The following is a 15,355-nucleotide window of genomic DNA, read 5'->3' on the forward strand; positions in this document are numbered from 1 at the left end:
CACATCCCACGGAGGGAGCATATGTCGTGCTCTCTTCCTTCCCTGTGGCTAAACTGAACTGAAACATTTGAGGGCAGCTCTGAAACCTGGTTCCCATCCTCCCGCGGTGGGTATGCCCTGTTCTTGCTCTGGTCTGAGTGGTTTAGCAACCGCCACCCTTTCAATTCACCAATTGACATATCACATTGTACATGTGATCACAAACATGATTTGGTTTATCAAAAATGCACTCGTCCAAATTTAGTCATGAGTGCATCTTGCGTTAGAATTATATATTTGTTATGTCTACTGGCGTTGCCTCGCACGTGTGCCTTGTCCCTGAGCAGCGGAAATGGTATGAATTGTTTACTGTCGCAGAGCCACAAATCGCATTGAATATTGATGAGCGTCATCATACTAGAGATCTAGACCCCATAGTTGTTGAATACTCCGCGTCACAATCAGGAGATCATATTTCAGCACCGACTACAAATTCTTTGGTTTTGGGAACATTACTAAATTTCAAAATTTCCAGGGAAGGGTCGCTCGGAAATGGTAGTTCTGTGTGTGTCTCTGCTAGAGGTGTTGTGGACCCAGGGCCCGACTGATTTGGGGCTCGGCTCCACAGCTCCGCGATTGTTTTTACTGTCTCTACCCCCTCCCCCAGTTGACAGAATCAGTGTGGGCACAGCCTGTAGGTGGATTGAGTCAATCATGAGACAATAGGAGGTGAAGACTGCAGCGGTCTTGGAGCTGTCTATGTCTTGTAGAGCACCTTTTCTTCCCATAAAAAAAAAAAAAAAAAAAAAAAAAGAAAATAGAGGTTTAATTCGGTATCTGCGTTATTATAGTTTTGGGATTTTTTTTATTTTAAGCATAAATGGTTACTATTTCATTTGTGTTGCTTTAAAATTTGTCAATTAACAGTCAATATTGGAGCGTTAGCTCGAGGCTTAATTTGTAATCTCGGAACGCAGTTAGATATTTGAACTCAGTGAACTCAGCATCACTGGAGTCGGACATTACTCCGTACATCAACCTCCGGGTGCTTTCCCGGAGGTGGACTCAATCTCGCGGGTAAGGACAGTTTAGTGTTCTGGCTAGAACCTCACACGCCATCCAATTGGGAACTACAGAACAACAGTGGTACCATAACTCACAGTTGCGCCCGGCCCCAGTATTTGTGCCCGCCAAGGTTGAGCTTAGAGGTTGACCGCCCGGACGGGCAGGTCAAGAGAGGGAATGTGTAGATGGCATGAATTGGATCAAAGTCAGACACTTTCGAGTCTGAACAAAGACGAGGACGATGCAAATGTTTGACTATTTTGCTGGCTGGCTTGTGCTTTGTGTGGACTATGTTGGCGTTTGAACAAAGGATGCAGGATGACAGAAGTGATGGAGTGAAAGGAGAACGAGTGATGGTGTACTATTCCTGTAATGGAACGGTATGGTATGAAGCAGAGCGAGATGATGGTAAGACGCTGACACAGACACAACAACTACTGCTAAATCTGAAATGTAAACAACCGACACAGGTGAACACTTGCGTGACAATTTTAATTGGACACACCCATGGAATGATGTGGGAATAAAAAAGAAAGAGCCTATTTTTGACACCCAAGTTGCAAAACAAAAGTTCACCTGCCTAAAAGTTAAATGGGACGGGTCCTGGGATTGGCAATATCCAGGAGTCATGGTGTAATGAAAATGTGTCTTTGCCAGTAGGAATCCCTCTCGCTCGTGATGATGTTTGGCTGTGGTGTGGAGAGAAAGTGCTGTACGATAGGCTTCCCACCAATGCCTCAGGTAAGTGCGCCCTGGTAACGCTGATCATGCCAGTTAGTGTGACAGCCTTAGATCTGGCCAAAATGGAGTGGGAAGGTGTTGGACAATGGGGAAGAATCCCCTTCCTTAACAGGAAGAGAAGGGACATGCAAGAATGGTTGAATGCAGGAGATCCCACGTATATAGATGCAATTGGAGTTCCAAGAGGGATCCCTGACGAGTATAAATTGGTGGATCAAATTGCGGCAGGATGGGAGAGCCTTTTCCTGTTCGTTACAGTAAACAAAAATGTGGACCGGATTAATTATGTCCACTATAATGTCCAACGATTGGCGAATTTGACCACCTCAGCACTCCAGGCAGTGCATGAGCAATTGGCTGCCACGTCTCTTATGGCATTCCAGAACAGAATAAGCTTAGATATGGTGTTAGCCGAAAGAGGAGGGGTGTGTGGTATTTTTGGGCATCAGTGTTGTACTCTGATTCCCAACAATACATCTCCTGACCGTCGCCTTACCAAGGCATTGGAGGGTCTGCGCACGCTAAGTAACAAAATGAAGGAGCACTCAGGTGTGGACACCAGTTGGTATTCTGACTGGTTAAACATCTTTGGTAAATATAAAAGCCTGATTGCATCAGTACTGATTTCTATCGCTGTGTTTGCCGCTATTATGGTGTTATACGGATGTTGCTGTATTCCATGTATCAGATCATTAACTGTTAAGACAATAGAACGCACGTTGGGGCCACTCCCTCCGGGGGGTCAGTACATGATGATCCCTCAAAAGGACCCCCAGGAGGCGGAGGTAGCCGTGGCCCTCCGGAAGTCCAGGATATGAGTATGGAAAGATGGCCTCGGGGACCTGAGGCCATAAGGAGGGAATGAAATTTTCTACTAATTTTCTACTGGAATGAACTTTTCTACTAATTTTCTATTGGAATGACATTTTTGTATTAATTTTCACGAATTGTCTACTGGAATGAAATTTTCTACTGATTCTTATTCTTTTACTAATTGTTTGATGTGTTTTAGTTTTATGGCAAATGATGTCGAGCTCGTGTGCAGCAATGAAATAAGGTGTTCAAGTGATGACCTCAGATGTCTGAGGTCATGAGAGGGATTAAAGGACAATGTAAATGGCAGTCAATTTAAAAACTGAATAAAGAGTAGACTGCTAGGAGCCACTTTTGTGATCCCGGCATGGAAGTCCATTGTTTCAGAGGGGTCTCGTTCACACCTCCTGTGGTGCAGCTGTGATCCAATCTTCCTGCATTCCAATCCTGAGGGTTTGGTCATTAGCATGGTCTAAACTTCAGTTACACTTAAAGGATTTCATACATTTGACTATTAAAGGAATATAAGAGTTTGATCTTAACATAGTTCATTAGATGTTGGTGCATCCAATGTATGAAAATGTGATATTGTAAAATGCTGAGAGTGTGACTGGTGAAGCAAAACTGGTTGCGGGGGTTGTGCAAGAATGGAATGTTATAGAAGCAGAAGGTGCTGAGCGAGACGAGATGACTCCGGGAAGGAGCGGCCATCGGGGGATCGCACGCAGGAGGAGCCACGGGAATCGGCGGGAGGAGAAAGACCAATGAGAGCGAGCTAAAGTTAACTGCAATACACATAGCCAATAGAATCATGCCAGGATGCCTTTGTCTGTGCCATTTTGCATGTTGTATAGTACGAATCAGTACTGGGCAACTCGGGGGTAGAACACATTCGCTGGTGGCAAGAGAGGTGTAGAGTTGTATTGAGAGGGACCCGAGATCCAGGTGCCATGTAGAAATCTGTGTATTGGGAATAAACCCACTTGTGCGTGAAAATGCCGGCTTCCTGATACCTTTCTATTGCAGAACGAGCGCGCATATTGTTGGATGAGTGAGAGTTGGGTAAGGTCGCAAATTGGAGTCAGATTACTAATTTGAGTTTACATTGGGTTAAAGTTAAATTCTAACATTGATATAAAGATAAATTCCAACATCCCCAAATAGGGAACGTATCAGATATTAAACTGATAAGAACAGATATTACACTTGATCTTAGCCAAAAGGCCGAGAAGCGATATCAGCAAACTGACACAGGGGGCGACTTGATTCTCGACATTCCGAGCAACAGTGACGGTGACCAATGTAAAATGATCACAACAAACCATTTACATGCCAAACATCAAACTCACACATTTTTAGCTGAAAACGAGACCAACTGTTTTGCTTGCCAGCCTGCGAACGAAACAAAAGCTGAGCAATTGCTGGGTACTGTAGTCCATGTGACCCAAAGTGGACCAATTGGAAACAGCAATAGAAGTATTCCATTTACTGGCATCGCAATGCTCTTAAATGGTTAAATAGTTCGACGTGCGAATTTCAAGAATCTAATAAAACGTATTGCGGATCGTAAGAGGACAATTGTGTTGCTTTTCCTCCTCTAAGTGAAAAGAAAGTTAGGAAATCGCTCGCCTGTCACGTGATCCATATCGGACCAATATGAATTCTGCGCTAACTTCATGCCGTGTAACCATGTAAAACAGTCCTAAACAGACTAAAAAACCGAGATCTTTTCGTTTACACGCACTTCCTGCTTCCCAATTGACAATGTCACTTGCTAGCGCCACCACTTGTGTGGAGGTGAATGACAGTAATTTGTCAACTGCGAAAGAAGCTAACTATTTATCGCATGTTGACAAATAAGCATGAATGCGTGCTCACTAAGTGACATGAATGATTTTATTTCATTGTCATTACCATCAGAAATCAGGGGAGCGCGCGAACGCAGTCCCCCAGTGTCAGAAATTGTGCAGTCGAGATTCCCACATTTGGGGAATTCGCAGGGGTCAGTACAGCCGGAGTGCAACGGCTGAGCCTCACCCTGGGTGAACCACCTTCGGGATCATGGTATCTCCCCTGCCAGGTAAGTATGAGATGTACACATTGCCAGGCCAAAAGGTTAAGCACCCACACCATCTTCAGTCACGGGCCCGATTGCAACGCACGTGTGATCGCATGCACACACATACACGCTGGATGATGCATGACACGTACATTAATTTAAGTAGTCTCTTTTAGACTTGCATTAAGTAAATATTTGTGAATGAGGTCAAAAGAATCAGCAAAAACATTCCCATCACGCCTTGCTTAAATTCTAACAAGAATTCAAAGCGAGAATTGAATTGACCCTGCCCCACGCCTTTCTAGCACTCATTTCCTGTTTCTTTGTGTGGTCAGGAACATGTAGCGGTGTAACAATTCAAACTCCTTTACAAAACTTTACTTATTTACGTTTTTGATTAGCCAAGCGCCAATATTATAACTTTATAGGAAATTTATGTGATTTATATTTGAAACCATTATTTATATGACCACCCACCGCATGTTCCCTCAATAACGGAGCAAGACGACGCTTTCTTCAATGAAAGAATGTCCTTTAAGCCGCAGCATGACATGGTATTCGGTGAAAGTCTCAAAAACAAGAGACAGCCTTTGAGAAACACGACAGCTGCTGAAGAGTTTTTTCGTTTTCCCACACAACTACGTAGAACGGAAACATCCAGCAACAAATTCATTGTGACCAGCAGAGGAGGGTGCACCGTTCTTGGAGGTACTGCAATACCAGGTCGATGCGTGGAATGAACGGAGCAAGCCCCTATTCCATGTCCCCGTTCCAAAAATCAATTTAATATCTGGTCCCCAGGAAAGGGACGTATCAGATATTAAACTGATAAGAACAGATTTTTTTCTTTTGATAAATTTTTATTGTTACTGGAGACATTGTTGTTCACATCTCTCCAACATGGAGCACAATCTTAGTTCTGAGGTTACATGTTAAAAAAGCAGCATGTGTGACATAAAGGTGTAAGGTAAAATGTATCTAAAATATATCTAGTCAATATTTTTTAAAAGCAATTGTTAAAAAAAGCACTTCAACCTCTGTTGTGCAGGAGCGTACTATCGCCTTACTAAGTGGGACCTCATCTCACCCTCTCAAACAGAATCCAGAGAGAAAAAAAACCTGCCAGGATGCTTCAAGGAGTTCCTCAGAGGTGTTGCATCTCTCCACTCTCTCCCGAGGAGCCAGGCCGTCGCTGCCAGGACCTTCCCTGTGGGCTCCGGTTCCCTCCTCCGGGCGGGCACAGACGACTCTTCTTGGTGACTCTGTCCTTGGCTTGCCGCAGGCAGCTCAGAGTAGCCGCTGCCATTCGGAGCACAGCCACGGGGGGGTCTGTCTGTGCCTCCTTACCAGCAAGTTTCTGGAGGTCCAAATGGCGTCTTTGATGGCGGCAAGGGTGAGCCACTGCTTTGCAAAATGTTCTCTTGTGTTCGTCATTGGGCCCATCCCATAGAGCACGAATTGTGCATTGAGGACCTCCCTTGCTGGCAAGTCCGGGAATTGCAGGTGGCCGGCTGTCGCCCACAGGTCCGTGGCAGCACTGCACTCCCAGAGGAGGTGCCTCACCGACTCTTGGGCGCCACAACCAGGTCGGGGGCAGTTTGAGTGTGCTGCCATACCTCGGGAGTGCATAACGTACCTGACTGGGAGGATTTCGTGCGCCGCCATCCATGACAGGTCCCGAAGTTTGTTTGGGAGGGCGGGATGGTTTTTACATTTTGATTAGCCAAGCGCCAATATTATAACTTTATAGGAAATTTATATGATCTATATTTGAAACCATTATTTATATGACCACCCACCGCATGTTACCTCAATAACGGAGCAAGACGACGCTTTCTTCAATGAAAGAATGTCCTTTAAGCCGCAGCATGACATGGTATTCGGTGAAAGTCTCAAAAACAAGAGACAGCCTTTGAGAAACACGACAGCTGCTTAAAGGGTTTCTTCGTTTTCCCACAGAACTACATAGAATGGAAACATCCAGCAACAAATTCATTGTGACCAGCAGAGGTGGGTGCACCGCTCCTGGCGGTACTGCAATACCAGGTCGATGCGTGGAATGGACGGAGCAAGCCCCTATTCCATCTCCCAGTTCCAAAAATCAATTTAATATATGGTCCCTAAAGGATCATGTAAATGGCAGTCAATTTAAAAACTGAATAAAGAGTAGACTGCTAGGAGCCACTTTTGTGATCCCGGCATGGAAGTCCATTGTTTCAGAGGGGTCTCGTTCACACCTCCTGTGGTGCAGCTGTGATCCAATCTTCCTGCATTCCAATCCTGAGGGTTTGGTCATTAGCATGGTCTAAACTTCAGTTACACTTAAAGGATTTCATACATTTGACTATTAAAGGAATATAAGAGTTTGAGCTTAACATAGTTCATTAGATGTTGGTGCATCCAATGTATGAAAATGTGATATTGTAAAATGCTGAGAGTGTGACTGGTGAAGCAAAACTGGTTGCGGGGGTTGTGCAAGAATGGAATGTTTTAGAAGCAGAAGGTGCTGAGCGAGACGAGATGACTCCGGGAAGGAGCGGCCATCGGGGGATCGCACGCAGGAGGAGCCACGGGATTCGGCGGGAGGAGAAAGACCAATGAGAGCGAGCTAAAGTTAACTGCAATACACATAGCCAATAGAATTATGCCAGGATGCCTTTGTCTGTGCCATTTTGCATGTTGTATAGTATGAATCAGTACTGGGCAACTCGGGGGTAGAACACATTCGCTGGTGGCAAGAGAGGTGTAGAGTTGTATTGAGAGGGACCCGAGATCCAGGTGCCATGTAGAAATCTGTGTATTGGGAATAAACCCACTTGTGCGTGAAAATGCCGGCTTCCTGATACCTTTCTATTGCAGAACGAGCGCGTATATTGTTGGATGAGTGAGAGTTGGGTAAGGTCGCAAATTGGAGTCAGATTACTAATTTGAGTTTACATTGGGTTAAAGTTAAATTCTAACATTGATATAAAGATAAATTCCATCAATTTATGGTGACCCTGACGTGATGCATGAGAGGTAATAGAAGTCTGGGACTTCAAAGAGAGTCTGGGACTCTAAGAAAAGAAAAGAAGTCTGGGGCTTCAAGAGTCTGGGGCTCAAAGGAAGCCTGGGGCTTCATGAAAAACCACAAGAGTCTGGGACTCGGGCCTGGGGCCCACGTCCACACCAGGTGACGACCTGATAAAGAATAAAGGAGCCGCACATCCGACCGGCCTTCCTCTTGGGCCCACAGTGACATAAGGTAAGCAGATCCTTTTCAAATTCTGCATATTGGCAACGCTAAATTATAAGAGGAAGGCGGAGTGGAACGGCGTTAAAATATATAAATAAATAAATATATAAATAAATAAGTGTAAAAGTGTGGACGATAGTAGTGTAAAATCTGGGATTTACCTACTAGAATAGTTTGGAACTATTCGTGGTTAAGATACGATTTAAAATATCAGAGTGGAAGCGGTGTGAATGTAAAGGCTAAAATTGTTCTGCGTAAGAAGTGTGTTTGGGACACGCACGAGTGGATTTTGATTTCAAGATGGCGAAGGAGAGGAAGTGTTATAGTGGTCTCGGGTCCCGGGTGTGGCACGGAGAATAAGGATAAATTCATAAAAATGAAACATAAAAAAGAGAAGAAAAACATGAAGTAGGGATGAAATAAGAAAAGAGAAAGAAAGAAAGCTAGAGAAAAGAGAAGAAATTTTGTCAGTGTAGCGATTGGAAGTTCAATAAGAAAAGAAAAGGAATGTGAAAAAAATGCAGAATGTGTAGAAAAGAGAAAGGGACAATTAATGTTCCATTGAAAGGAGGATGGTGAAACAGGCAGTATTGAGAATGACAGAGTTTGGTGATTGAAGAAGGTGTGACTTGAACAAATGAAAAGGATAAGAATTAGGGTCTGCTGTAAGGAGGAATTGAAGAAATAAATATTTCATGTTTCATACTTGAGTTGATGGTCTTTCTATTAAGGTAACTGTAATTAGTAACTGGAATGAAATGCACAGATGGAAATGACACGAAGAAAAAGAAAAAGATTGGTGTTATGAAATCTTAATTGAAGGAAGCTTTGAGCGCATGAGAAACCTTTGCAAGAGCATAGGTGGTTCCTGACTTTGTAGTTTGTGATTTGATACCTTGATTGTTTGAGTGGCTTTGGTAAGGCTACAGTGAATTTGGAAAATTAAAGGAAAAAAAATAAGAGTGAGAAAGATTTTACAGAAGGCAATGGGTAGAGGTGTAATCGTAAAATCATGAGTGTGCTGTAACAGAGAGTTCACAGCCCTTTGAAGTTAGATGCTCGTTCCCAAGTAGGGGGAGGAAGTCAGAGAAAGAGGATGAAGTGATTGAAAAAGTGGAAGAAAAGACGGAATGTCTGAGAGGCATTCATCCACAGTTGCCAGACTCGCAACAGTATGTGTTTGAGCCGCCGCCCGTTCCGACGGCGCAATTAATGGCCCCGTAGTCACATTGGGGGGGCAGAATGGTTTGAGATGCAAAAGATAACGATTCACGGATGGCACCAGCGACCATACAATTGATGGAACAGGCTGTGAATAATGAGAGAGAGGGTGCGCGGAGAACAGCAGGGGAGTGTGGAGACGCCCGTGCTGGCCCCAGGGGGGGGGAAGCACCAGCAGGAACATGTAAACATTTCAGACACAAGAGGAAGAACAGGCATCAATGGCAGTCGTTAACTGATTGAAAAGGAAGATATGCCTTTTGGTGCTCTCGAAAGAAGGTCACAGTCCTTTTGTTTCAGAGGTGTGTCTCGGCACCCCCCCTCGATGTTGCAGACGATCTAATCTTCAGGCATCTGCCTCTCCTTGAGGTGTTCTTATGTGGTCGAGCATGGGTCGCACTGTGGAGCAATTTTTTGCAGTGCTAGTGTAGTAAGGTACGGGATAAAGTATATATTCAACTGAACAATAAATATAAATTGGCAGGGAGTATGAACGCAAGTTGAACACGGAAACAGGCAGGGGACACCTGAGGAACAGCAGGGCGGCGACAATCTTATTAAAATTTAAATTTTTAAGCAAAGGGATTATGGTTTTGGGATAAGTTTTAAGTGAAGTATTCTATGAACATGTTGAAAGAAAATCTTTGGAAAGGGGAATATCTAGCCATTGGAGATTGGTTTACCAAATATAAAGTTGGACTAAATAGTTTCGTAGATGATTTATTAACTGATGTGTATTAAATGTGACAAAGGTGGAAGACAGATGTTTTTTTGACTGTACGACGCGAACGCTGACATGACAATTTTAGAGGATATGACATCATTCCATAAATACCAGACTGCTAACATTCGCATCTATGAGCTGTTTGATGTCACAGGTGCAGTTTCGTCAGCTACGTCCAGGAGAGGAGAAACAACTTCACGGGGAGTGAATGGGAAAATCCAGAGACCCACAGTTGTGAATTTTGGCATACGCTGGCTAAATTAAGGCAAAATTATGGATCTGCCAGCACAAATCTCAGTGAAATCAAGGCGGACGCGCCAAGGGAGGGGTCTCTGTGTGGAATTGGAAAGTATCGTTTGGTGAATGAAAGTGTGAAAGAAAAAGTGTTTGGATGCATATGTGGTTTGAGTGAATGTTTAAGGGACGGGCCTCAGGACAGAAAATTGTTTGAGGTCACCGGCAAGCCCTTACAGTAATTAGGGTGCGATGGGTGGACAGGCCTGATCAACCTGAATCCCTATTGCACTCCCGAGTATTGATTTTCAAATTGTTATTGGAGAAAGATTGGAGTAATTAAATTCAAACATCAAGTGAATGGTTGATTGACGTTATTACACAAAATTTATGCAAAACTGAAAGTTTTGGAAGGAAGATAATTTACCCCTTCTCATTCTCACTGGCAAGTGCCACTCGTCCAGTTCTGTCCACAGGTTTGAGGTGACATGTGACCAGTGTGACCAGAAGGCCGGAGAACGCTTCAAATAGCGCCTCACCACGCCCATCCCGGAGGTTCTCCTCAACAAGAGGGAGATATAAGATATATTCACATTGGATGCGCGACTAGATAACACACACCCAGTCCAGGATAGGGCAAAATTTTCTTGGATTGTTCAGACTTTTCCATATAATACAGCACCACAGCAGTGATACTTGAAGTTAATGTCGAATTAGTGGCACTGTTTTTATGGAAAATTACTCACTTAACGCAAGGGTAAGTTGTTGTAGAGGAGATATTTCAGACAAAAATGACCCTGAAGTGGTCACAAGCACGTGTCTCATGTTGGATGTATGAAATTTTATTCTGATATTTTCCATTGTAACGTATTTCATTGTATTTAGGACTAAGACATTGTAAAACACTGTTTGGAAGAACTTATAGAATACCTCAAATTTAAGAACAAATGGGAAATAGTTGTTAAAGCAACTTTAGCTGACCATATGTGAAAAGTGTTAGGAAAACAAAAGACAGGCGCAAATTTAGAGTGACCAGGATCTTTCTGTCTCCCAGCAGGGGCACTAATATAGTGAAGCCAGGATACTGGGTGCTTGTAAGAAGTTTGAAGATAAGACATTTGTAATTACCCAAGGGGGAAGGAGTGGTTAGTAACAGCTCTCACAGCTGTAAAGATAGCAGAAAGGTCAACATTGGTTTATTCGACACGTTGTAAAGAGGTCACACGTTGTAAAGAGGTCACGTTGGTTGAAATCTCCTACAAAGGAGACACCAGACTAAGAGGTTTATACAGAGTTGCAAGCGGGACAAAATTTATTTAAGAGGAACTGTCCTCACTTGAGGCCGAGGCCAGACCTGCTGACCAGCATGATGGTCACCAGCTAAGTGGGGACACCTCAGGTGAGATTGGCCGTGCCGTGCATCAGATATTTCTGGCCCGTTGGGGTCGATGTTGCTGTGTCGTTCAGGTGGGGAAGGGGGAGACAGGCCTGGTCTATGTGGCCAGGGCGAGACGTGATTGGAGTGAGACTTCCGGCAGTGACCCATCCAATAATGTCGACATTACACAGCTGTTCCAGTTGGCCGTCCACCAGGGCGTGCCCCTCCCAGTGGCAGAAATCAGGCGAAATAGTCCATCAATGAGAAATGCTACTCGGGCTAAGTAGAACACATTTTGTACATAATTTTGCACGACATCAGAAAAGGAAAATATGGGATTGGATTAAGGAGCGTGACTAAAATTGTTGTACTTGCAGGTTTAGAAGGCCAAGAGAGATAAGAAAAAAGGAGGCAGCTGCTCCTTCCACTTCTGCTGCTTCTGGGCAAGGTTCGGGTGACGCAGCGCCACAGCAGACTGGCTGCTGTCCATAGCAGGCCAGTCAACGAGGTTGGGATTGCAGTAACAGAGGTATGGGTGGTTACAGACGGGGGTTGTGAGTGGGGTGTGCTCTGGCTGCGGGGTGTGGGGTCACTGGGTGATGAGCTGTCCATGCCGAGCCACTTTCTGGAATGTGCCATCCTCCGGTGTCATATCTGTCACAAAGAGCTCCACCAGCGCAGGGGGCGCCACCGTTACCCACTCCCAACGCACTTGACACAAACCCGCTCGTACCCCATTCCGTGACAGGGGGCCGCGGAGCTTCAGCGTTCGAGGACTAGCAGGTCCTAGCATTCCGGGGACGGTGGATGGACAAGTTTTCGATGGTGCTGGATATTGGGGCGAGCTATGAGCTCCTTCCGCAACCCCCACTGAGCCATGTGGACTCTCGAGATTGCCTGAGTCACTGCCATTGACTGAACGAACACTGGAATTCGAGTGGCATTCCCGGATGGGACTGAACTTGACTGTGCACATCCCACGGAGGGAGCATATGTCGTGCTCTCTTCCTTCCCTGTGGCTAAACTGAACTGAAACATTTGAGGGCAGCTCTGAAACCTGGTTCCCATCCTCCCGCGGTGGGTATGCCCTGTTCTTGCTCTGGTCTGAGTGGTTTAGCAACCGCCACCCTTTCAATTCACCAATTGACATATCACATTGTACATGTGATCACAAACATGATTTGGTTTATCAAAAATGCACTCGTCCAAATTTAGTCATGAGTGCATCTTGCGTTAGAATTATATATTTGTTATGTCTACTGGCGTTGCCTCGCACGTGTGCCTTGTCCCTGAGCAGCGGAAATGGTATGAATTGTTTACTGTCGCAGAGCCACAAATCGCATTGAATATTGATGAGCGTCATCATACTAGAGATCTAGACCCCATAGTTGTTGAATACTCCGCGTCACAATCAGGAGATCATATTTCAGCACCGACTACAAATTCTTTGGTTTTGGGAACATTACTAAATTTCAAAATTTCCAGGGAAGGGTCGCTCGGAAATGGTAGTTCTGTGTGTGTCTCTGCTAGAGGTGTTGTGGACCCAGGGCCCGACTGATTTGGGGCTCGGCTCCACAGCTCCGCGATTGTTTTTACTGTCTCTACCCCCTCCCCCAGTTGACAGAATCAGTGTGGGCACAGCCTGTAGGTGGATTGAGTCAATCATGAGACAATAGGAGGTGAAGACTGCAGCGGTCTTGGAGCTGTCTATGTCTTGTAGAGCACCTTTTCTTCCCATAAAAAAAAAAAAAAAAAAAAAAAAAGAAAATAGAGGTTTAATTCGGTATCTGCGTTATTATAGTTTTGGGATTTTTTTTATTTTAAGCATAAATGGTTACTATTTCATTTGTGTTGCTTTAAAATTTGTCAATTAACAGTCAATATTGGAGCGTTAGCTCGAGGCTTAATTTGTAATCTCGGAACGCAGTTAGATATTTGAACTCAGTGAACTCAGCATCACTGGAGTCGGACATTACTCCGTACATCAACCTCCGGGTGCTTTCCCGGAGGTGGACTCAATCTCGCGGGTAAGGACAGTTTAGTGTTCTGGCTAGAACCTCACACGCCATCCAATTGGGAACTACAGAACAACAGTGGTACCATAACTCACAGTTGCGCCCGGCCCCAGTATTTGTGCCCGCCAAGGTTGAGCTTAGAGGTTGACCGCCCGGACGGGCAGGTCAAGAGAGGGAATGTGTAGATGGCATGAATTGGATCAAAGTCAGACACTTTCGAGTCTGAACAAAGACGAGGACGATGCAAATGTTTGACTATTTTGCTGGCTGGCTTGTGCTTTGTGTGGACTATGTTGGCGTTTGAACAAAGGATGCAGGATGACAGAAGTGATGGAGTGAAAGGAGAACGAGTGATGGTGTACTATTCCTGTAATGGAACGGTATGGTATGAAGCAGAGCGAGATGATGGTAAGACGCTGACACAGACACAACAACTACTGCTAAATCTGAAATGTAAACAACCGACACAGGTGAACACTTGCGTGACAATTTTAATTGGACACACCCATGGAATGATGTGGGAATAAAAAAGAAAGAGCCTATTTTTGACACCCAAGTTGCAAAACAAAAGTTCACCTGCCTAAAAGTTAAATGGGACGGGTCCTGGGATTGGCAATATCCAGGAGTCATGGTGTAATGAAAATGTGTCTTTGCCAGTAGGAATCCCTCTCGCTCGTGATGATGTTTGGCTGTGGTGTGGAGAGAAAGTGCTGTACGATAGGCTTCCCACCAATGCCTCAGGTAAGTGCGCCCTGGTAATGCTGATCATGCCAGTTAGTGTGACAGCCTTAGATCTGGCCAAAATGGAGTGGGAAGGTGTTGGACAATGGGGAAGAATCCCCTTCCTTAACAGGAAGAGAAGGGACATGCAAGAATGGTTGAATGCAGGAGATCCCACGTATATAGATGCAATTGGAGTTCCAAGAGGGATCCCTGACGAGTATAAATTGGTGGATCAAATTGCGGCAGGATGGGAGAGCCTTTTCCTGTTCGTTACAGTAAACAAAAATGTGGACCGGATTAATTATGTCCACTATAATGTCCAACGATTGGCGAATTTGACCACCTCAGCACTCCAGGCAGTGCATGAGCAATTGGCTGCCACGTCTCTTATGGCATTCCAGAACAGAATAAGCTTAGATATGGTGTTAGCCGAAAGAGGAGGGGTGTGTGGTATTTTTGGGCATCAGTGTTGTACTCTGATTCCCAACAATACATCTCCTGACGGTCGCCTTACCAAGGCATTGGAGGGTCTGCGCACGCTAAGTAACAAAATGAAGGAGCACTCAGGTGTGGACACCAGTTGGTATTCTGACTGGTTAAACATCTTTGGTAAATATAAAAGCCTGATTGCATCAGTACTGATTTCTATCGCTGTGTTTGCCGCTATTATGGTGTTATACGGATGTTGCTGTATTCCATGTATCAGATCATTAACTGTTAAGACAATAGAACGCACGTTGGGGCCACTCCCTCCGGGGGGTCAGTACATGATGATCCCTCAAAAGGACCCCCAGGAGGCGGAGGTAGCCGTGGCCCTCCGGAAGTCCAGGATATGAGTATGGAAAGATGGCCTCGGGGACCTGAGGCCATAAGGAGGGAATGAAATTTTCTACTAATTTTCTACTGGAATGAACTTTTCTACTAATTTTCTATTGGAATGACATTTTTGTATTAATTTTCACTAATTGTCTACTGGAATGAAATTTTCTACTGATTCTTATTCTTTTACTAATTGTTTGATGTGTTTTAGTTTTATGGCAAATGATGTCGAGCTCGTGTGCAGCAATGAAATAAGGTGTTCAAGTGATGACCTCAGATGTCTGAGGTCATGAGAGGGATTAAAGGACAATGTAAATGGCAGTCAATTTAAAAACTGAATAAAGAGTAG

General features: G+C 44.6%; 1 non-coding gene and 3 pseudogenes across 1 annotated transcript; all 4 read right to left on the bottom strand.

Annotated features, from left to right (window-relative positions):
- Positions 1-3,702: 3,702 nt before the first annotated feature.
- Positions 3,703-3,834, bottom strand: LOC148334015 (U2 spliceosomal RNA; annotated as a pseudogene).
- A 688-nt stretch (positions 3,835-4,522) lies between these two features.
- Positions 4,523-4,686, bottom strand: LOC148334016 (U1 spliceosomal RNA). The gene has a single exon (XR_015844387.1). It is a non-coding gene; the product is annotated as a U1 spliceosomal RNA (small nuclear RNA).
- A 657-nt stretch (positions 4,687-5,343) lies between these two features.
- Positions 5,344-5,518, bottom strand: LOC148334017 (U2 spliceosomal RNA; annotated as a pseudogene).
- Positions 5,519-6,666: 1,148 nt separating this feature from the next.
- Positions 6,667-6,786, bottom strand: LOC148334018 (U2 spliceosomal RNA; annotated as a pseudogene).
- Positions 6,787-15,355: the final 8,569 nt, after the last annotated feature.

Source organism: Idiotropiscis lumnitzeri, chromosome 7, assembly GCF_059441095.1.
Source record: "Idiotropiscis lumnitzeri isolate Australia: NSW breed Sydney's pygmy pipehorse chromosome 7, RoL_Ilum_1.0, whole genome shotgun sequence".
NCBI lineage: Eukaryota > Metazoa > Chordata > Actinopteri > Syngnathiformes > Syngnathidae > Idiotropiscis > Idiotropiscis lumnitzeri.